This window comes from Falco biarmicus, chromosome 12 (assembly GCF_023638135.1).
Source record: "Falco biarmicus isolate bFalBia1 chromosome 12, bFalBia1.pri, whole genome shotgun sequence".
Lineage (NCBI taxonomy): Eukaryota > Metazoa > Chordata > Aves > Falconiformes > Falconidae > Falco > Falco biarmicus.
Window position 1 is genome coordinate 28,834,532 of NC_079299.1, and position 22,103 is coordinate 28,856,634.

General features: G+C 45.8%; 1 protein-coding gene and 1 long non-coding RNA gene across 3 annotated transcripts in view; one reads left to right on the forward strand and one right to left on the reverse strand.

Moving 5' to 3' along the window:
• Positions 1-10,856, forward strand: part of LOC130157343 (uncharacterized) — a 365,996-nt gene extending 355,140 nt beyond the window's left edge. Inside the window, exon 15 of the long non-coding RNA XR_008824814.1 lies at positions 1,448-10,856. This is a non-coding gene — a long non-coding RNA (uncharacterized LOC130157343). The remainder of the gene's footprint in view (positions 1-1,447) is intronic.
• Positions 1-22,103, reverse strand: part of BMP2 (bone morphogenetic protein 2) — an 85,936-nt gene that overhangs the window by 19,477 nt on the left and 44,356 nt on the right. The window lies entirely within an intron of this gene.

The window sequence follows — 22,103 nt, forward strand, 5'->3', positions numbered from 1 at the left end:
ATAAATCTATTACCGAGTCTTACTAGACCAAACTGGTATTCCCATGTGACTAATTTCAAGCTGGAAGGGGTTTGGTTTGCCTTTGGGGTGGGTTTTTTTTTTCTATTAATGCCTTTTTGTGATGGAGAAGGCATTTTTCAACTGAATGAAAAATTTTGCGTCCAAAAATGTCCGGTTTCATTGAAAGATTTAGAGGTTTCAATAAGAAAAAACTAAGACCAGCAATTCAATTATTGCCTGAGTGAGAGATTTCTTCAATATTCCCCCTCTCCCCATCACCTCAAAAAAACATAGTAGTAAAATATTAATTGAAAGAACAAAATCCGTCCATGTCATCAACATTTTTAATGGGGACGAGCATTAGTCCCTGGCTATTTCCATCGTTTACTCTTTACGTTTAAATTCGGTTCTGAACCAGCTGTGACTGCCCTTGGTGGCTGCCCCACCTGGGACAGCAGTGCCCCAAAGCCAAGCAGGGCTGGACACTGCGTTGAGCTCGGACTTCCAGCAGAGCATGGCAGCTCACTGCCCCGTATTGATAACAGTAATAGCGATATGCTTAGAGCCTATCAGAACTCGTTTAACCCCCAAGTTAGCTCGGCTGAACTGGAAATGCCAGCAGCAACAAGGCTCGTAGAGATAGGGGTGAACCTGCAGAGTAGGACTCGGTGCAGTCCGCAGAGGCTGGGCCAGCGCAGCAGGCAGCCTGCTGCATTGGCAGAAGTGAACGGAGCCCAGCGCGTCGGGGTGGAGAAAAAGCACGGCAGAATGGCACCATTGACGCCTCAAAGGAGAGCCCAAGTGCCAGCCAGCACAAGGAGATAAGGAGACCCCGGCGAAGGGTACAGAGGTAGCACTGATGAGCAGTGCTTGGCTCTGCTCCCACAAAGGTCACAGCTGGCTCCTCTGTTAACTTTTTCTCAACACAGCATTATTGAAAATTATACCAAGCTACTCGCTTGTAATGCCTCCCTCCCACAGACCTTTCACAAGAAACTGTAAGTATTTGACATCCCTGGTGTAGGCAGACAGTCAGAGGCTCTGTTATCTTCTTTTATAAGCTGGAGAATTTGGCTACGAGTAGACAAAGGTCCCCGTCTGGCAAAGCATGTGGGTAGTATCACTCACATGAGTAAAGTGATACACGAGCCTGCAAGATTTGTCTGAGCAGATCTCTGAAGGTGAGTCCTGACCTTAGCTACAAGAGCCTCCATCTGGAAGTACAATTAATTGGTAAAAATGTGTCTACTCTGAATTTAAAAAAAATTATCTATATTACTACAAGGGGAAATTCTTCTTTATTACTGTTTTGTTACCAGTATCCTTTTGAAGCTAAGGTTCCTGCACACACATGCAGCAGCCAGATTCATCGGACGACCAAATCTTAAACGTGGTGAAGTTGTTCCCGTTCTTTTCTCTGTTTATTTTCAATTTCCCATCCTATCAGCTCAAGCGAATTAAGGTGGGAGGAGGTAAAGCAACTAGAAAGGGCAGTTTTTAAAGCTGCACCGAGTAGAAGGTAAGAAAATATCATAAATTTTATTTCATGCCTTCTTGCCAATTGTTAGAAATGTGCAGTCCATATGAATTCATATAACAAGGAGGGAATGTTGGGAAAACCAATAAAGATTTTGTGGTCTTAACTATAATGAATGTAGTTTGATATAGAGTCTGTTTTTCACTGCATGGCAAAATGAATCATAAAATACTGGACCTTGAAACTCCTGCATTTTTTAACAATAGCCTGGGGACAGTTTACAGTGTAATGAATTGTAATTAACCCACCTTCAAAATCTTTTATGAGTATTTTGCCAATTAGCTTCGCATGCTTGCTAATGACTCATGGCCAGCGCATGTCTTTACAGAGCAGCCTTTTACAGCACACGCTAGCCTGTTAAGTCAGCAGAAGTATGCAGGACAGCGAGGTAGACACAGGTAAGACCCAGCCAGTCCTACAGCCTACATATTCCAACATTCAGAGAGCCTTTGCTGTTCTCTCAGACCCAAAATAACTGCAATAATGTATAGCAACGTCAAAAGGCTTTGGTTTCCGAAGGATTGCACGGAATGCAAAGGGCTCAAGTCCTGACATCTGTTGTTACTTAGTACTAACATATATAATGCTGCTAATTGCTGAGCCATCTTTGTTTTCCTTACTTAGCACTAGGGTTAGAATTATTTTATTTTTGTGGTTCATGGCTTCCTGCCACTTGCAACACAAAGTCCACTCTAAAGAAAATAAAACAACTACCAGGCTGCCTACTAACTGTGTGTGGAGGGCTGGGGTTGTTTCTTCCCCCTCTTCTGTTTTCGGTTGTGCTTTTTTGTTGTTCTGCATTTGTGGGTTTGGGGTTTTTTATTATTATTAAAAGGGAGTAAGCAGAGGCATGCCTCAAGCAGACCCAGCAGAGCTGGGACCTGACCAGTGTCACAGCAAAAGGCCATATGGGCCAGTATCCCATCTCCCAGTATAGCCAGGAGGAGATGCAGGCGGAAAAACCTCAAGGAGGAGGTTCGGTGCAATCCCTCCCCTGCTGTACCCTCCTCGCTTCAGGCAATCCGTGGTTTATGGACTTCCCAAAGCAGAGGCTGCCTCCAGACCAGTGTGTTTTAACAGCCACCCATGGATCTAGCCTCCTCAAATGTTTTTGATCCCTTTCTCAAGCCATTTATAACTTTTGGCCTCTGCAACATCCTGTGGCAACGAGTTCCACAATTTAATTATGCTTTGTATGAAAAAGTACTTCCTTCTGTTGGTTTAAACCTTCTTGTGTGACAGCATCACCAGGTCCCCTCTAATTCTTGGGAGAAGCAGCAAACATCCAGTTCCTATTTGCTTTTTTCTATGTCAGTCATGATCTGACAGACCGTTACCGTGCCTCCTGCTTCTGTCATCCCTTTCCACTCTGAAGACTCATCATCTGCTTATTTTTCCACCTTCATGGAAGCTGTTGCCCAGCTCTCCTCATCCTGAACATTTTCCTTCCTATGCTTCCTAGTTCAGCTCAACCCTTGTGGAGTTAGATGGCTGGCAAACACACTGCCATGGAGGCAGAGTTTCATCGAGGAGTGCTATAATGTTTTCTGACTTGGCCCTGCCTCTTTGCCAGTTCATTCTTAACGTCATAGCTGCCTCTTCTGACGAACTTGAAACGGTATTTGCAGAGGCCTCCAAGCTCTCTTTGCTAAATGTTACATTTAGGGCTTGTCTACGCTGAAGTATAGTTGGGGTGAGTTTTCTGCATGTGCTCTGCTTTTGTTGACACTGCACTACCTCAGTCATTTTATTGCCCAGCCACTCAGGATCGTGAACTCTTTCAGCAGCGCTTTGTGGCCAGATTTAGTTTTACAATGCTGAATAATTTGCATCATCTGCAAAATTTCTCATCTCACTATTCATCCTTTTTACCAGACTACTTATGAATATGTCTGAACACTATCAAATTAGTATCTCAACGACCTCAGTTCTAAGTAATGCAGAAAAACCTCTCTCTTGCAGAAAGATGTGTGGCAGACATCCTAGCCAAAGCCTTGAGGGGACTCGCCAGTAACCTCCCACAATAGCGAACAGAGCTTTATCCCCATCTTCCAAAAAGACAGCTTTTAACATCTTCTAACTTTGGAAAAGAACTTTACTTTCTCATCTCTTATCATGAAGCCCTGTTGCAGATAGTCTTTAGGCATTTGTGATTATTGGCATGACTCTCCTAACTCCTCTGAGCATGTTATCAATATTGAGTGGGTAAGCTGGAGAAACTGGTGATAAGGCGGCCCATCTGGTGTGTCAAGTATTTCATTCCATGGCCAGGTAGATGTCATTCGTTGGCCTGTTGTTTTTAATAACTGTCAGATCATCTGACCCTGATGATCACGGTTTCTCCATAAACAGTGCAGACCATCAGACGAAGGGACCTCCAGCTGGAAGGAAAGACTCAACTACAATGCCTTTTTTTTTTGCCAAATACAGAATCACTTGTGTTTATAGGTGAGCTGCACACCTTCTGCACTGAATTCCTGTAGTGTATCAGCCAAAAACACAAAATGTGTCCTTAGTGAGGGCATTATTGCAGTATCTCTATTGCAAGAGACCACAGCATCCTAAACGGCGGCCTTGATGTCCCAGAGCAATACCTATTGCTGCTCTCAGCTGCCCTCCTCTTGGGGAATTCTCAGCTACACCGAGGAGCAAGTTCATCTGAAATCGCCCTGCTTGCACATGCCAGCTGAAGAAATTTTTCTCTTTACCTTGCCTCAGTATAGATCCAGTTCTCCTGGAGGATTAACATCACGGCAGTGTGAAACCCCACCGGGCAGTTTGCATCCACAAGCCATTTCCTCGTTTCACAAAATCCTGCCACTCCTCTGTTGTCCCGGATCGTTCTCACTCCCCCGTCAGTCAGCTGTCCGAGTGGTTTAGGAGGAAGGGCCAAACCTGTGATAAATTTAACCTGAGACTTAACTTGTGCCTCATCCTAGAAAGCCATGCGTTTGTGAGGCATCCCTGAGGACTGTGACTCAGGTCTGCCCTGGCTCTGTTGTGGTGCAGGACCTACCGCATGAAGTTATCATGAGTTTCTGAGCGTTACCCCTCTGGGCGTTGTTCCGTGCACCACTTTGCACCTGGAAAACCTGTTTGCTGGACATACAGGTAATCCACTGCAGAAAACTATCACAGGCATGAGAGCCAGGCACTTACAGAGAGCATAACTGGAAGGGGAGCCAGCCCTTACTGCATGAATTGTACAATTCTTGCTGTGAACATTCCGAGCTGAGCAGCATGTTTGGGCCATGACTTTTTCCAGTGAAAAACTGCAACATCTGCACGTTTCAGAACCGCACCGATTGTGCTATAGTGACCTCAATTGCAATCGCAAATTTTCAACCTGTTTTTTTTCTCTTCTTAATTCAGTGGGAGCTTTGCCTGTACTGGGCAGGATTGGACAATCTGTATCCAGATTATGAAATAATACTATTTCTGTACCAAACGAGCTCAGTATGTCCCCAAGCTACAGGGACTGTATTTACAGCCCTGGCTACTTCTACACGTAGTGTGGACTTTTCTACACTGAAGGCCTAATGCTGAATCGGTTTAGTCAGTAGGAATGGTAGCATTAAATTCAATCAGAGCAGGATACGGCCACGTGTTATTTTAGCCAATCTAACATGCCACAAAAAAAATGTGTTGAATCATTTATTATTTTTTTAAAAAAAGAGAAAAATAAAACACATGGTTAGATAATCAGCGGGAATTGCTAGACACCTACACAGGAGAGTTGCAAGCACGGAAATATATATGTATTTGAAGTTACACCACAGACTTCTTGGGTGGGTTTTTTTGCCCTGCTACACTCTGTCTGGACGAATAATTTGGATGTTGATCACTCAGGTAATGTAATAGAGAATCATGTCGCCTGTGTTGCGAACAGAAGTGAAGGAGAGAACATTTCATTCCTGCCTAACACGAAGCAAAGTTCACAGCTGTGGCATTTCATTGCAAGCAACACCACTGCCTGTAACACAGCAAAGCACATGGGGGGGGGGGGGGGGCAGGGTGCACTGAAATTATTGCTCTTCTGCCAAAGAGCAAAGGCAGGACAATTTTTTTTCTACTTTTCTTCTCATTGACTTTAAAGCATAAAAGCAAGCAGTGTTCCTGTACGGCAATAGAAATTGCACAACCTAGTCACTCTATGTAACACCAGCGTACTGCTATGCTTGGACCCATTATTTTTGTGCACAGTTGCAAAAAAAGGGAGGTCTAACGTGCTGACTGGATGGGAGGGGGGACACGGAGATGCGAGGGACTTTCAGGCTGACCAGCTAAATTTTCCCAGCAGATCTGTTCTGCTGCTCTGTATGTCCTTCATCAGCTGCAGGAGGACTGAAGCCAATCCAGGTGTACTGAAGATGGACTCATGCTTACGTCCTATCGACAGTCTCAGGAGAGGTGAAATCCCATCAGCGATTAACATCTCTCTTCTTTATCTTCTTTCACACTTAGCCTCTAAACCTTGGTGGAAGTTTGAAAGGCTGGAAGTAGCCGCTGCACCCTTGAGCAAAGTGCTGTCCATTTTACAATGGGCTAATTCATGCGTTTGTAAATTCCACAGTGGCTCTTTGTTTAAATGCTTGCTCCTTATTTAGAATTATTCACTAAAGTCTTTTTATTCTTAACATTACCCACAGTTTAAAAAAAGAAAACTTCCTCCATGTTGACAAGCTGTATAGAAAGCAGCCCCTCAAGCAGGGACAGCACAGTGGTTCCCCTGGGGTCGGTAACCCTCGAACACGAGCAGGTACGTGGGGGGGCTGTTGCTGTCAGCTGCACGATACATCTGCCTGCTCCTTGGTAAGAGAAAGCTACGTGCGGTTTCGAGGCCAGGCATTGCGCAGGTACCTCCCCACACGCCGGGGCACATATCTACCCTTCTCCTCTCTCCTCGGGAGACCTTCGGCTCCCACCTGCTCCCACCCATCAGACACGGGCAGGAACACGTCTGGGGGAGCACGCAGCTCTGTTTGCACACAAGGAAGAGTGTCACAGCACCAGGCATGTTTGTGTCACCCACGCCTTTGCTTCTCCAAGGAATACCCTTTCTGAGCAGACCTCTGCACTGAACTGGACATTCAAATGGGATGTAAACCAATACACATAGCAACTTCTCCCCTCTTGATTTCCCCAAAAGCATTTCACTTCTTTGTGACTACCTGCATTGTTTTGGTCTAAGCATTCATTTCTTAGGCAGAAACGTGATTTTTATATAAGCCTTTTTTTTCTCCTGATAAACAGTTTTTCTGACATCCTTTTCCGAACCAAGAGACATCTGCTAAGAGCATGCAGGCATGATTCCTGCTGGGCCTTGCAGCGTGAGCAAGAAAAGATTCACAGCAGCAGAGTGTTTGTGCTGGCTCCCAGCCGTAGTCAGGAACCTTTCTCTGAGTCCAGCCATGGCAGTTTATATCACCGTCCTCATACCACTGCACCCCTTGGCTTAAAGGGTTCTTCACCTTTGTTAATTTTCAGCTATGACCTATTTATAGGCAGAAATCTCGGCCATTGCTTTTCTCAACTCTTCCCTCCAAGTCTCCTCTCCCAAGACAGGCCCGCCTGTCCTTGCCATCCATCTCATCCACACACTTCTGCTACTGCTCCTGCTTCAGCTCATCTTTCCTGTTTCTTGGTGAAGAAAAAAAGTGCGCTCCATTCAAGCTGAGCTCTCGCATGTGCCTGCTGCACTGTCACTGGCTCCTCTCTCCCCTTAGCTGCATTTATTTCTCTTTTCATGGCTACAACACAGCTGTGCCTCAGAGTCACCCTGTGATTAAAGTACACCAAACTCTTCTTCCTCCCCAAGCAACTCTGCGTGCACAGCCTATTACAGAATATTTTCTTAGTAACATTACCTGACTTCGTGGCGATTTGCATTAGCTACGGCTCTGGGCTGTCTTCTCCAGAAAAGCCAGGACTTCGCCAGTTGACACCAACCAAAGAACCAGCTCTCAGTTTCCACACATTAGGGGAGGAAAGAAAAAGTAGCAAAATACTCTGATAAGTTATAGCACTACCAACCAACCTAGGGACTTCTGCCAACTTGGAAATAAGATATGAACTAGTGTGTTTCTATTTTTGAATTAAAATGGAAACAGGTGGGAAGGACGTGTGGAATTTATCAAGCCAAAGAAAGACTTTTTTTCATGTTAAAATTCGAACGGAATGGAAATTACAATCTTCCAGTGGTACTGTAGAGCTGCAATATTGGGTTTCTGCTTACAGAGCCTTTAGCAGCAAGGAACCAGCTGCAGTGGAGTTGGAGTTTTGGAGTTTGCTTCCTAACCCAATCTAACTCTCGCCGAGGGCTGCCCTATTTTGAATTATTACACCACCTGGCACAGGGGATGTTATTGACACTGGAGAGAAGAGTCGAGTTTTGCAATAATTTTTTTATAGATTGCTAAGTGAAAAATAAGAACAAAAATGAACTGCTGGATAGCAGAAACCAGTGGTTTTCACTATTCCTACCTAATTTATTGCATTGAACCTCCACTCCCACACTAAGTTAGGCGCTTTGGCTCATCTCAGGTATTTACTGTGTGTCAGCACCAAGTCAGTGGGGTGGTGGAAAGACTGGAGCCACACCAAAGCTCTGCGTTTCGAACCAGATTGCGCCCACTCCCTCCCTACCCCCATGTCAGAACTACTGCAACTGGAGTTGCCCAAAACCTGAGAGAAGTGACCCACCTGAGGTGACGCATGTTCCTGAGATGACAAAGTAAAGCCCAAATCCAGAATCTTTTAAAAAATTGTGACATAGTATAAATGGGACAAATTTTACCATAAACACTTGGTCATTTGTTACTCAGAGGGTAGGACCATCTGCATCGCTGGCTGGACAAATACATAATAAAATGGACAGACAGATAATGTAAGAGGCTTCTTCATTGCCTTCACTTACCCTAATTATTTTTTAACCACTTCCAGTACGTAGCCCTGACTCTGTAATTATTTTAGAGCAGGAAAATACTTACTGATCCAAGTACTGAAAAGGTTGCCATCGGCATTGCAGTAGACTTTTTCATCCGTGTGAAAGCCCACTGAAATCAAGTGGATTTGACTAACTGCATTCGTCCAGCCCAGCATGCTAACAGTGTGACCAAGGTCTGTACCAGTCAGATGCCCGGTGTGGCCCATTTCACAGGGCTGCCTAACTGCTGCAGTGCTACACGCCGCAGCCATCAGGGCAGCGCGCTGCTGGCTGTGAGATCCTGGTCTAAATGAGCTTAAAAATGGATTCAAATACTTCTCCTTTTCTCAAACTACTTATAAGCAGCTTCTTTGCATTTTTAATTTGAATAAAGAACACTTCTCTGTTATATTAAAGTTTGGAGGGTTGCAGGGTGTGTGTATGTGTATATATATACACACATACATACATATATAAATAAAATTCCCTCCCCCCCATCCCATCATGTTTCCTTCTGCTTCTCAGTTTGAGACAGAGTCAGAAATCCAAAGAGCAAAGTATTTGCAAAGCTCTATAGTTGAGAGGTCTTTGAACTCCTTAACACCAGGAGGAGATGAAAAGCTCACAAGACAAGTTGCTCTCTTGAGGCACTCAGCCCAATTACCAGGAACTGCGGCAGGTTGAATGCATTCAGGGGGATGGACTGAGGGAGAAAACATTCAGGTACCTTTCAAATATGCAACCAAACAATTTGAGGTTTGCCTGTCACTTGTCTAGACACATGTTTCAAAAGGGAATAAAATAAAAGAAAGAAAAATACGCTGTCTGGGAATTCTTACCCTGATTGTTGCACAGCAGAAAAACTGGGTAATTCTCTTCAACTGAATAAACATAGGAGGGAGTCTGAGAGCAATTTGGCTGCAGAGCAAATACTGTTACCAAATTCTTTGCACCTGCAATGGTCAGGGAAATGATAATACACCCTCTCCATGTCTTCCTATCCCACGCTCTGGAAAGCAGCCATGGAGTATCTCATGTATGCTACAGCATAAATATTTGTGAGGGCAGGGCTTCAGGCAAGACCCTGCTGGTACAGTGACAGCGCACTCCGCAGCCCCATCCCGTGAAACCCGCTCTCACCTCAACCTGACCAAAGCCGACACCTCTGGAGAGCAGCTCTGCTGCCGCCGGGCTCCCCAGCACTGCCGGCTCCTGTGGCGGAACATCAGCTTCGCGCAGCACAGCCCAGCATCGTGGAGCAACTTCGCCAAGTTTATCACAGCATTTATTGACTAAGCAGACTGAAAAACAAAAACCAGAAGAGGAATGGCTTTGGCTGCCATAGCTTCTGGTACCGTTCTTCCAGCACAGGCACAGATATCCAGGAAAAGCACGCTTTTCCTAGTATGACTTGCCTTGGACTAGGTTTTATTACTGGCACAGCATCACCACCGAGGAGGGTTTAATGCTCTAGTGAGGAAGCATCCCCGTTCCAGCTGTGCCCTCAGCCTGTGCCTTCAGCAGCGGAGGCACGCTCAGAGGGGAGTGTGTGGCAGCTCTGGTCCCCCTGGGACCATAGCAGTGGGGCAAGCCAAGAAAGGGGGAAAATGGCTCAACTCAGCCGCGAGACCCTTCAGCTGAACCAGCAAGCCAGGGGCATATCTGAGGACAGAAGGCGGCAAACTTGCGCTGCTTGCGCAATACAGGGAGGCAGGAAGGCATTTGGGTTGCTACAATGGGTGAAAGATGATTTTGACTGTTTGTTGGGAAACATGGGTCTGTGCCTAGAGGATCGTAGTGCCTTGTCTATAAAACAAGTAATATTCCCATCCCTGCCTCTCTTGTTACGGTGGTGTGCAGCTTAGTACAGCCATGCACCAAGAAGCAGCTGCGAGGTGGAGCCAGCAAAGCTGAGAAAGAACTGCACCACCATCGTGGAGGGAAAAGGCTCCCACTCATGTGATGAGCTTCACACAGCTGGGCTGGAAGAGAAATGAAAAGGCTGGTGACAGACTCACAGAGAGGTGCTACCTCCACTCCTGTCACTGACGGCTTCGTTGAACAGCGGTTTGAGGACGAAGCAAATGGGAAGGACAAAGAAGAAAGGAGATGTGGACAGTCGGCTCTCCTGCTCCCACCTGCGCAACACTAACACGATGGCTGACACCCCAAGATGCCATCTCTGTGTGTGTGTGCATAAATCTGAGTCCATCAGCACTGTGGCTGCTCAGCTAACAGACCCTCAAGACAAATAAAGAATAGAGGATAAATTGTAATATTTGTAATATTTTAAAATGTTTCTGCTGTAAAAATACTTTTTGACTAGAGGAATCTTAGCCAGAAATGTAATTGCCTTATAAAGAGTTCTTGTAACGCACTTGGAGATTGGATTCAGTCCTGAGTCATAAGTTACTGGGTTTATGCTACTATTTGAAGATGTGTGACTGTATTTCCCTTAATTTTTAGTAACTGCTGTGCTTCTTTCTTGCATAGAGAACTTTTCAAGTTATTCGTATTTATCAGAAGCACAGAAAAAACGGGCAAGCCTTGTGTTCCACTAGAATGGTTTGCCCTCAGTACGTCCAACTGTTAACATCATAATTTGCCATCCTGCATGACGCTAGCCACAGAATTCAGCCATTTAGTCCTGTATAAAGCCCAATAATTTGCATTTAAAACAACCACCCCATGCCTCCTGGCTGTTCCCCCTGTAAAAACAGCTGCTGCGGGTTTATCAGGAGGTGGACGGGCCCTGGGCAAGCACACATAGTTCCAGAGGCCAGTATTGAGTTAGCCACGCTCACCTATCGCCCCAAACTCCCACAAAGAAAAATCAGCATTTCAACACCAGAGGAAGTTTTATAGTGTGAGGAACTACCTGCATAAGAAAATTATTTTAAAAAAAAAAATATATACACATGCACAGGGGTCCTGTGGTCATGCCTGGCCCATGTTTGTGATAATCCGTATCAATCACTCCTCCATCTCTCATCAGCAGGCAGGTTTAAGACCAGGTGACATCAAAGCTGTTTGGGCTGTTGCTGGGAAATAAACGCTACGTAAAGAAGAGAAAGTGTCACCACAATGTGAAGACAGCAATCACATTATTAGGAAGGCGAACAGAAAGAGTAGATGACACTGAGTTACAGAGCCCAAATTCAAAGGAATTATGACAATTTCTGTTAGCTAAGTAGCTGTAACAACTACCAAATATTTCCTTAAGATTGCTAAGCATATTAACTGATAATATCTGTCCATGAAAATTAACCCCCCCACAACAGCACAATTTAATCACTGCAAATTCAGATTGGCAGAAAAAGCGTTCTGGTTTTTGTATCACTTGACTGAGCTTAGTAAATGAAAACACAGGAGATTTGGTTGATCCTCCACAAAGCTTTTAGGACATGACGCGATCAGAAAGGAACAGGACAGTCTTGTGATTAGGCTCCAGCTGCAGGCTAGTCCCATGCACTGAACTGGGCTTGTGAGCCGAGCCGCTTCCGAGCCCAGTTGTGCCACATCTTTGCTGTGATGGGTAACGGGACCCCTTTGCTCCGAGATGAGCGTAAACCCTCTTTCCCTATTTTGGCCATTTTAGGCAAGGAGAGGGCCTGCCCTGGCAACGTACGAGAGCAGGGCCTGCCCTGGCAACGTACGAGAGCAGGGCCTGCAGCCGCACACAAATAATTCAGCAACAAACCTGAACAAAAACTGACATTTTTTCCTCACCTAAGGGTGACACGGAAGCTCTCCCCCAAGCCCCCATGCATCAGAAAGTATTTTGCTTCTCTCAGCACACTAACAGACCCAATCAGCCTCAGTAATCTTATCCACCCTGGTAAACCCAACCGTTAATTTCTGCTGCAGAGGTATTCCCACAGAGGCACAGAGTAACTAGCTGAAGCGTCCCAAGCCAGTGTTGTACCGTTGCTCTAAAGGAGCAGCCCCATTAGCACAGCCTCCGTTATATTCAACCCAGACTTCCTAACAGTATCACATCATAAAACCATCATGCATCTGGCCCAAATTTAAGGCACAGTTGGCAGCATCTGATACACAAAAGAAACCAAGGACTGAATTAGTATCCCACGAGGTTGTTTTTTTTTTTTTTCAAGTTGCAGATGAAGTGCAGAGCCATGTGGAGAAGTCCTCCATACGCCTACTAACCCTTCTCAAAAAAAAGAAGGGCTGTCTAGGTTTTTATGTTCTTTGAAAATACCACTTCATTACCTCCCCTTTTTTTGTTGCCAGGAGAGGTTAACAAAATTACTGAGGGATGAAACATTCTTGAAACATTCTTTCTGGATCATCAAACAGGATTAGTGTGTGAATTACACTGGGTGGTGCAGCACACCTAAAGGAGAGGGGCCGGTGGGACTGCACGCTTACCTGCGCCTTCTCCTGCGTTAACAAGGAGGAATCGCAGCACGTGGTGCCTGCGCGTGTGCACACACGCACGCGAGGCTTGTTGGTCACTGACTTGAATTTTTGGAGGGGAAGAACACCCAAATGGAAGCGCTTGCTGCCGAGGGCTGCCTGAATCGTGGTGCTACGCTTCGCTGCTCCTCAGCACGCGCATCGGGTCCCGGTTTTGGCAGATGCTTGGCCCCGGGCTGCGCCAGCCATGCCACCAGCGGGGTGCGCACAGTTAGAAATCCTCACCAACACATGCTGGAATGAACTTGCTTAGCAGCAGAAGGGCCAGGCAAGACAGCAGGCCAGAGCAATGTGCTTTGGAAAAGCTCAGGTCTCTCTGGCCCTTTGCCTCCTTGCTGGGAAAGTCCATGCTCCATGCAGCACACAGATGTGACAACCAAGGGGTTATGAGCTTCAGCAGGGAATAGCTTGGTCTGCCTTCACCTGCAAGAAACAGTGTTTCTAGCTCCCCGCCAGATAAGCACTCTTCCTACTGAATATTTTTTAACCCATCAATAGACTGTGCAGGTTATTATCAAGAACCTCCGTGTTTTACTTTGCAGAGGATCCCACCAGCCTTTGCTCCTCCAATGACCCAGGCTGGCAGGGCTGCATCACTTACCGCTACTGGTGCTCTCAGGGTGGCAGGTTTGTTCCTTTTTTGCCTTTTTGATCTGCTGCCACTAGCTGGTGACAAAGCCCTGCACACATCTGTGCTTAAGAATAATAGTCTTTCATGTAAAATGCACTTTACAACAGCACACAGATCACAGTCAGAACTGCTGCTACAGAACAAGATGGCACAATGAGTTTCTTCTGGGTAAATCTTTCCAATAGGCATGTGAAACCTGAACCAGCACAAGCCAGAGCCTCCAGGGCCTTCAGGCAGCACTGATCCCTGCGTATTGAGTCAGATTTGGGTTTGATGGGGGGGTTGTAGATTCAACACTGAAGGAAAAACACCTTCATGAAGATACACACACACCCCCCTCTTAGCAACAGCTGGTTCTGACTTCAACAGCATCAGCTCAACCATCAGTTTGAAATTTCCAGGTGAACATCACATCTCCCAACCAGTACGGTGGGATATGTCGGAGAAATGACACCCACCCTCAGCTGCTTTTTGCCTTTGTGAACTGAGCAGGGCTGTTGCAGATGCAGGCACCCTGTGCAGCCTCTGCTTCATGCCAAATATCCATGTCCTCCCACAAGTTTCCAAACTGAGCCGTGTCAAATAGGAGGCAACAATAAAATAAATGCAGCTTAACATCACATTGTACTCTTTAAACTCATTTAACTAAATCAACTGATGATTTTAAACCTAAATTCTCATTCAGTCCAAGGCTCAGGCTCAATTGTTTGTCCTCATGCAAACTACAGGGTTTGGTTCTCCGTATCTTTGTATTTACAGAAACAGCTACTCCTCAGTTCAAGTGGCAGAGTGCCGAACCACCGGGGACAGGACGGCTAAAAGAGATCAAGAAGAAGGAGGCCAGATTCCCAAGGGATGTCAGCGAGAATCTCCCTGTTGCTTCCAATCACCAACTGGAAAACAGGGACCATAAACCACATCATCCCCTCATCTCCTGTCTGCTTTGTGTATTTTTCCACTGCAAAGGCTTCAGGATAGGGACTGTCTTTTATATACATGCACACATCACCCAGTGCAAAAGATCTCAAACCATGCTCAAGGCTTGAGGCTGTCCTGCAATAGTAATTACTTGCTTTCAAGGGTTTCGTTCAGGTGCACCAGCTCTCCAGTGCTGTCAGAGAAGGTATTGTGAATTGCTGCTGTCCACTGAGAGAAGGCAAACGCTGATTAATCTACAGCACCTTCCACTGTTTTGTTTAATAGTCTCACTTCTCTTTACTAAATGGCTTATTGAGTTTCCTTGCTGATTACAAGTGTTCAGATCGCCCTAGCAGCCTAAAGCATTTACGGTTATTCTAATTTAAATCTCTTTGTTACAGTCTCCAGAATTTCCTGAAAATAGAAAGTAAAACTAATGGGAAGCACAAATGTTTTATAGATTATATGCGTGTCTTGAAGAGGTAGTAGCCAGCTAAGCAGAAGGTAAGGGAAAAAAGCAGGGATCAAAATCTAGGTCAGAACAAATGCTGGACAAGAGCCCATGCTGTCAAGTCCCAGGCCTCCCACAAGAGAAAGAACGAAGAAAAAAAAAAAAAAAAAAAAAAAGAAATTCAAACATCCTATATTACAGGGAAAAAACAAAACAAAACAAAACAAACACATTTCAGAAATACTATTGCTCCATTCCATCTGTTTCTAGGACAATCATTATTAGCCACTAATTTTACAGATTCTTTGTTACTTGTGTTACCAGCTTGTACTTGCCTTGCCCTGCCTCTCCTTCAGTCCCAGCCTCACCTCTGGCTTGCTGCTCCCCAGTGCACGTCTCACCTCCTCCAGACACAGGAGAGAGACACGGAAGACGAAGCCCTATGGTCTGCTCACCCCCCACAAAAACAAATCAACAACACACCCCCCGCCTTTCCTCCAGAGCAGCCAGGCTCTTGTGTTCCCACCCACGGGTGGTCAGCAGCAGCAGGACTGCTTTGCACTCCTTGTGCTCTTCACACTCGTTTTTTAATAAGCCATAAGCACAATAGCTCTTTCGTCAGATCCCAAGTATTTAGACGCTGCAGATTTTATACCAGTTAACCACGCTAGCACGGGGGAGTGAATTTTCTGGATACAGCAGAGGGCTGCCCACAGGAAGGCTGTCGGGACCCTGGCGGTGCCAATGGTTGGAAGCATCATGAAATGCAAGTGCTGGCCTTTCGGGTGAGAAGACAACAGCCACAGCCATTTAAGACTGAGGTTAATGCTTCACTGAAGTAGTGTCCTTAGGCTACATTTTTTCAAAACTAGCCGCATTATTATAAAAGCTTCACTTTCAGAAGTAACTTAAGCACTTAAGTAGTAAGTCTTACTGGCTTACAGTGACGTTTACACCCTTAACTGCCTTTAGTTACCCTTGAAATAGGCTCTAGGCTCCAGCATTTTCGCTGCTTGTCTGACTGAGCCACCAGATCTCCCAGACAGGGACTGTTACCTCTCACTCCACAGGGCTGGGTTTTTACATCCATGCCTAAATCACCAGCACCTTTGGGTGCCAGTGCATTTGAAGCAATAGCTGGCCTTTTTTTTGTGGGACTGACACCGCATTCCCCGTGGAGTTAAAGCTCCTTTTACTTGTGAAAGACACAAAGAAAAGCAGCCCATCATCTTGTTGCCAAATCATTCTCCATGGGAGATTTGATTTGAAACTCACAAAATACCAGTATTTATAAGGAACTGGCCACAACGTGATCATAAGAACATACCCCACCCTTTGATCTTGGCACTTTAATGATTAATTAGTGCTAAAGTACTGGAAAAATACCTCACTTGAGGCAGTTTAAAGCTTCTCTTTGTATAGATAAAAACTATGACTCACATAAAAGGATAACCCGGAAACGCAAGACCAAGAGGGTAAGATTAAAGCAGGAGCCTCTGCTCCCATGCAGATGTTTGCCCAACAGGACAAATTGGAGAATCTCTTCATCTTCAGGGACTGTTTCCATTACACTGCCTAGACTTTCCAGTCCATGATGTGCACTGCAAGGAAGGCTAACTGTCAATGTGGAGGGAACTTCATCCCTTAGAAAGATACGCATGTGTTTAAGGAGGCGTGAGCTTTAAAGAACCATCACATCCTATGGCAATTTGCAGAAAAGTAATCCTTGCCTCGGGCATTTGAAAAGAAGCCATTTTCCCCTCCCGCTGTCACAGCTGCATGTTTAAATGCTTCCAAATATGCTTCAGGGTGCAAGTCCCACTACCACCAATGCTCAGGACAAAGCATAACGTGAAAGGGAAAGCTTCTCCTCGCTTAATCCTGCAGAGTTCACACACACCACACCAAAACTGATACTGACCTTACCAAACACAAGGTACCAGTTATAGCACTGGCTTTCACCCTTCCTGTTTGGCCAGCTGTCTGTCCCTGTGCGTGCAAACATTCGGGGATGCAGAAGAGGACAAGAGCACTCAGCCTAATCAGAAATGGTTTCTGTGCCTCCTCAGCCAAAAATGACTGTAATGTGGAGAGTGCAGAACCAAAGCTGACTGTAACCTGTCTCCTCTCAATGACCAGATCCCACCAGCACAGGGCCTGGGACAGGGCAGTGCCTCCAGGCTGGACTTCCACCACTGCTTGCTAGTGTGTGCAGTCACACTCCAGTTCCTGGAGAGGGACCGGCGTACAGCAGCTGTACATGGCCTGATAAACACTGAGACTTCCAAAATAAAGGGAGCAACACACAGCTCTTTCCTTAAGCTGATTCCAGCCAGGTGCTGCAAACACCTTCTGATTTATGTCAGATTTGGAACAGAACGCATGGAGCCTGCTACTTGCAAAGTGCAACTGGAGTTGACTGTTTTGGGGGGACAAATTTCGGGAGAGGTTTGTTTGGGGTCCCTTCTATATGGGAAATTTAAAATTAAATATTTGACGCTGATTCACTACAGCATTGAAGAGCATTTGCCAAAGGTGCCCTAAGACCAGTAATGGTTTGGATACTCTGCACCTCCATCACCCCTGAGGGCAGCCACGCTGTTGGACCTCAGGAGCAGGCACCATCCATTACGGCACAGCCCGGAGTCCAGCGCTGCAGAGGACCAAGGGCACACACCACCAGAGGGATAACACGTCATTCGGCCCGATTTTGAATCTGATACACAACTAAATGCTGTGACATTTTCTGGGATTATTTTTTTCTTTTATATATTCTGTTCTGTAAACATATCCACAATAGCAAAATTTTGGTCTTCTGCACAGGGAAGAAAACAAACATTGATATTGCTGACCCTCTCACAGGAACAGAAAGGGACAGAAATTTCAGTTTTCACATCCAGTTTGCCAGTGATTTTAGGACTTGCTTCTCCATACATTCAATGTTTCCATCCATAGCATGGGTGTGGGATAACCCTTAATTGATTTGCTTTGAGATCATCACATCAAAGGTGCCCTTGAAGTACAGATCATTAGTGTTGTATTGGCAGTAAGTAGAATTTTAATATTAACTAGCAGAGCTACTGGAATTGCTCTCGGTGGAACCTGAAAGGCAGAAGCATTGGCTGGACTCTGTCTTCATTACAAAAATTGAAACTGAGCACATGTCCAGTAAAAGGGCAGCTAAACCTCTGAGGTGAATCACAGCCCATGGTTAGGTAACCTAGGGCAAGGCCAAATACATTATTATATACCCGCGTCACATGAAACAGGAAAATTGTTTTATGGTTTTGACATCCAAAACCACTTGGCTTTAGATGAATTCCACACAACCCCCAAATTGAATCAAAACCTGAGGTAGCAATAGAGAATTCATAGCCTGTGTAATGACAGATCTCTGCTCCCAGAGCTTTGATCCCATCCCGGTTAAAGCTGAAGGGAAAGGCTGATATAAATAGCATTAGCTGGAAAATAAGAACTCCAGCTAGGAGGATTTCTGAGCATGCAACACTAGTTCTGCTGGGAACTGTGGAGCAAGCAAGGATCCCCTCTTCCCTCAAAACAGGGCATTTGCCTGGGAAAGGTGGAAACCCAAGGCCGAGTCACTGATCTCAGTCAAGCAGGGTCATGGCTTGGACCCTGAATTCCCACATCAACAGGTGTGTCAGACACTGGGCTGGTGCCTACTCATACACAGAAATACGAGGCTACGAAAGGGTGCGTCCGTCTGCTTGCGTGTACCTGTCTGTCGCTATCCCTTCTTTTCCTCTCCTCCTTCAATTCCATCTTGGACTAAAGGTCTTATCCCTTCCAACAACCTGTCAGAAACCAAACTACTTCTAGGGAAAATTTCAGCTCAAATGATAAAAATAGCAGCATTTTCTAAAGACAAGAGAAAGAAAGATGCTTAAAAAGTCTAGGGATAAGTACTTGGAGATCCTTATTGCTATGTACACAACAGCAGCTGCTAGAGCTCCCAAACTTGGATGAAAATTGCAGGATGGAAAATGGAATACACAGATTAATAAGAAGCAGTTGTCCTGCACTGCAAACTAAACAAAGCAAACAAGCCAAGGGAGAGAGTACAGGGAAATATGAAGTTACGTACAACATTAGCTCGTGGCTTTGCCATCACCCTCATCACAGACAAGGTGCTCTGTCACTCACCAAAGAAACTACAGAAGAAACAGTCACCTCCAAGCCTGATTACCACCTTACAAAAGCACAAGATGCCTGTACAGAGCAAACACAGTTTTTAACATCGGAGGAGAAGAGCAATGATGAGGGACACCAGCAAAGGTGAGTGGCAGCAGGACTGTGCAAGCTGTGCTCACCTTGTCCTGGCAATCGTCAGGGGAGGCCACCGGCTTGATCCGCTTTCAGCTCTTCTGGCTACAAGGAGCTGACGGGAGGATGCCTCCTGGCCAAGAGCTGGCCTTGGGAGTAGGGCTGCGCATGGAGCCCCGCTTCAGCCCCGTTGCTTGTCCCACGCACTTCCAAGCCACCCATTCCCACCTCCCCTTGGCAGCTCCTTCATTGACTGTGATCTGAGCTTTGGGTCTGGAGTGAAACCTGAAGTTCTGGCAAATTCCTCATTCTTCTGGACTTCAAAGAGGACACCTCTGCAGGTCTGGGAGTCAATACTGAAAACTGGCCACTGCTAATAAAACACAAGTTCTTTTCCCTAAAAATATTTAGCGGCACATACAGAACTGGAGTAAACAGAGACACCACTTCTTAATTCAGCTCTGAGCACTGTTTACCCCTTAGGATATCTAGTAATGTTTCCTTCCAGGGGTAACTACTAGGAGATATCCACGCATCTGCCTGGCTTGCAAGGATGTCAGGAGAAAAGCTCTCAACAAAGAGCTGTATCTTACATCACACCCTAAGTGCAGGCAGCCTCAGGGCTTGGCATACCTTTGTGAGGAGCAAATTCCTAAGTCAAGGGCTGTCTGCGCAGGAACACCCTATCCTCCAGCACCAACACACTTAATCCAGAGCCTCATCAGCCAGAACTTCCCACCACCCACAATTCCTGGGTGATGGAGTGAATTCTGTTTATGCCCAGCTACACAACTGGCAACCAAGTAATTACTTCGGTGTAGCCCAGCAGCAAAAGCAATGGGGTGAGATTCAGAGAGCCATTTGTGGCCATGTCACAGCGGCGTGTTTTTCAGTGCTGTAGTTCCCCATATCTCTCTCTCAAAGCAGGGGTGGGGGTTGGGGGAGTCATTGCACGCTTAGCACATTTGTGAAGTGCTCTGAGACTTATAACTAAAAGCCTGGATCCACTTACTTTTCTTTTCATAACTTAATAAACTGGGATCTGCCAGTATTTCCAGACACAAAATCCATACACTGAGTCTTTAGCTCAGTTTTGCAATTTTGGTGTTTCATATTCTAGGTGTTCTTGCATATTTCCTTGTAACAATTTCAATTTAATAGTCCCCTGTTTTGTCCTGGTTATCTTCAAGAGACTTATCAGAACAATCCAGACTGGTTTTGTAAATTGAAGTACATAATGACGGACAAGATGATTCAGCTGGACATAATTTTTAAAAGGAGTGTGTGTGTCCATTTTCAGTTATTTTTTTAGGCTCATTCCAAAAAGAAAGCCAACCTCTACCCTGGAAGTATTTACAAAAATGTAGATGTGGCACTTAGGGACATGGTTTAGTGGTGGACTTGGCAGTGCTGGGTTAACGGTTGGACTTGATGATCTGAAAGGTCTTTTCCAACCTAAATTATTCTATGATTTTGGGCAGGTGGAGGAGAAAAAAAAATGTGTACCAAAACATGTGCTGCAGAATCAGGCTCATTTTGTCTGGCAGAAGGCTCTGCAGTGTCTGAAAAAAACAGAAGGAAAGATTCCCCAAAACCACCAAGAACAAAACCAGGAAAACCACAGCTGTTCAGCTCCTGGGCGGACCTGATGCTGGGAAGACACTGCCATTGCTTCCTCACTAGTTCCACACCTCTGTTACTGGAGGTCTCAACAGCAACCTGCCAGAAGGTACCACAAGCTACCCAAAAACCACACTGTGAAAGGCAAGAGGTGAATCGGGGACCCTCCTGCCCTGGCACACCAGCCAGAGCACACTGCCCACCCTGCATGCAGATGGAGGTGGGGAGGAATGTGTCCCTTTGGGCTGTGCCAGGCAGACTGGTTTGGTGACCCGTTTCATATGCTTTCCCCTGGCCCCTGTGTGCCAGGTGCTGGCCCTCATAACCCCCGTCTGTCCCCATGGTGCCTGCACAACAGTGCAAGCAGCTTCTGCGTTTTTGTTATGATCTTATGATCATAATGAAGAAAGATGATCTTATGGCCACAGGTAAGGACTAGGCATTGGTATCTGTGTCCTATTTTGGGCTATGCTGGTGGTCAAATTATTTAAGCTTTCTATACTCCCTTGTAAAGAAACTTCACAATTGGGAGATCTGAAATTATCCTCCTTCCTCTCCTCTTTGAATTACATATCTGTCAAGCCTTTGCAGGATGAGAAGGCATTGAAATTCCACACAAACACGCCTGCAGATGCTTTTCACTGGATTCTATACCTAGATGGTCCCATTGAAATGCAAATATCAGGCCCTTTCCAATTAAACAAGGTACTTGTTCCTATATGTCAGATAACCTAAGCTAAAGGAAGTAGTGCCTACGGAAATCACCATCCTATTCAAAACTCTGTTAAAGCTAGTATCTTTCAATGCACCTGGAAAGGAATTTTCGATTACAAAGTACCTGTGCGACAGGAAGCCGGAGGGATGTCTCCACAAGCGCATTTCCGTGCTGTCTCCAGGTCTCAGGAGCTCCTGAAAGGAACCAGCATGGCCATAACCTGCCCCGAGCTGGCAGAGGAGATGGAGGACCCCAAGCACCGCAGGTGAAGGGAGCAGTCACAGCTATCATAGCCTGCTCAATGGTAAAAGTTCATCCCGTTAAACTGCTTCATCCCTCCCTGAACACCAGTGGTGCAGCTGGATGTGGCAGAGGTGCAGGCTGGAGCTTGCCTGCAGAAGTCCCAAGATAGGAAGCAAAGCCACGTCAGAAAACTGGATCTGCATCTGCATTTACCTGAAACACAAAGCCCGTACATGGATGCAGCTCTGCTGATCCCATTTTAGTCCATTTAAGAGTCCAGCCAACAAAATCACTTTGGGTTCAACTTATTCCTGGAAGGGTGTGTGGGGCACTGACCACAGT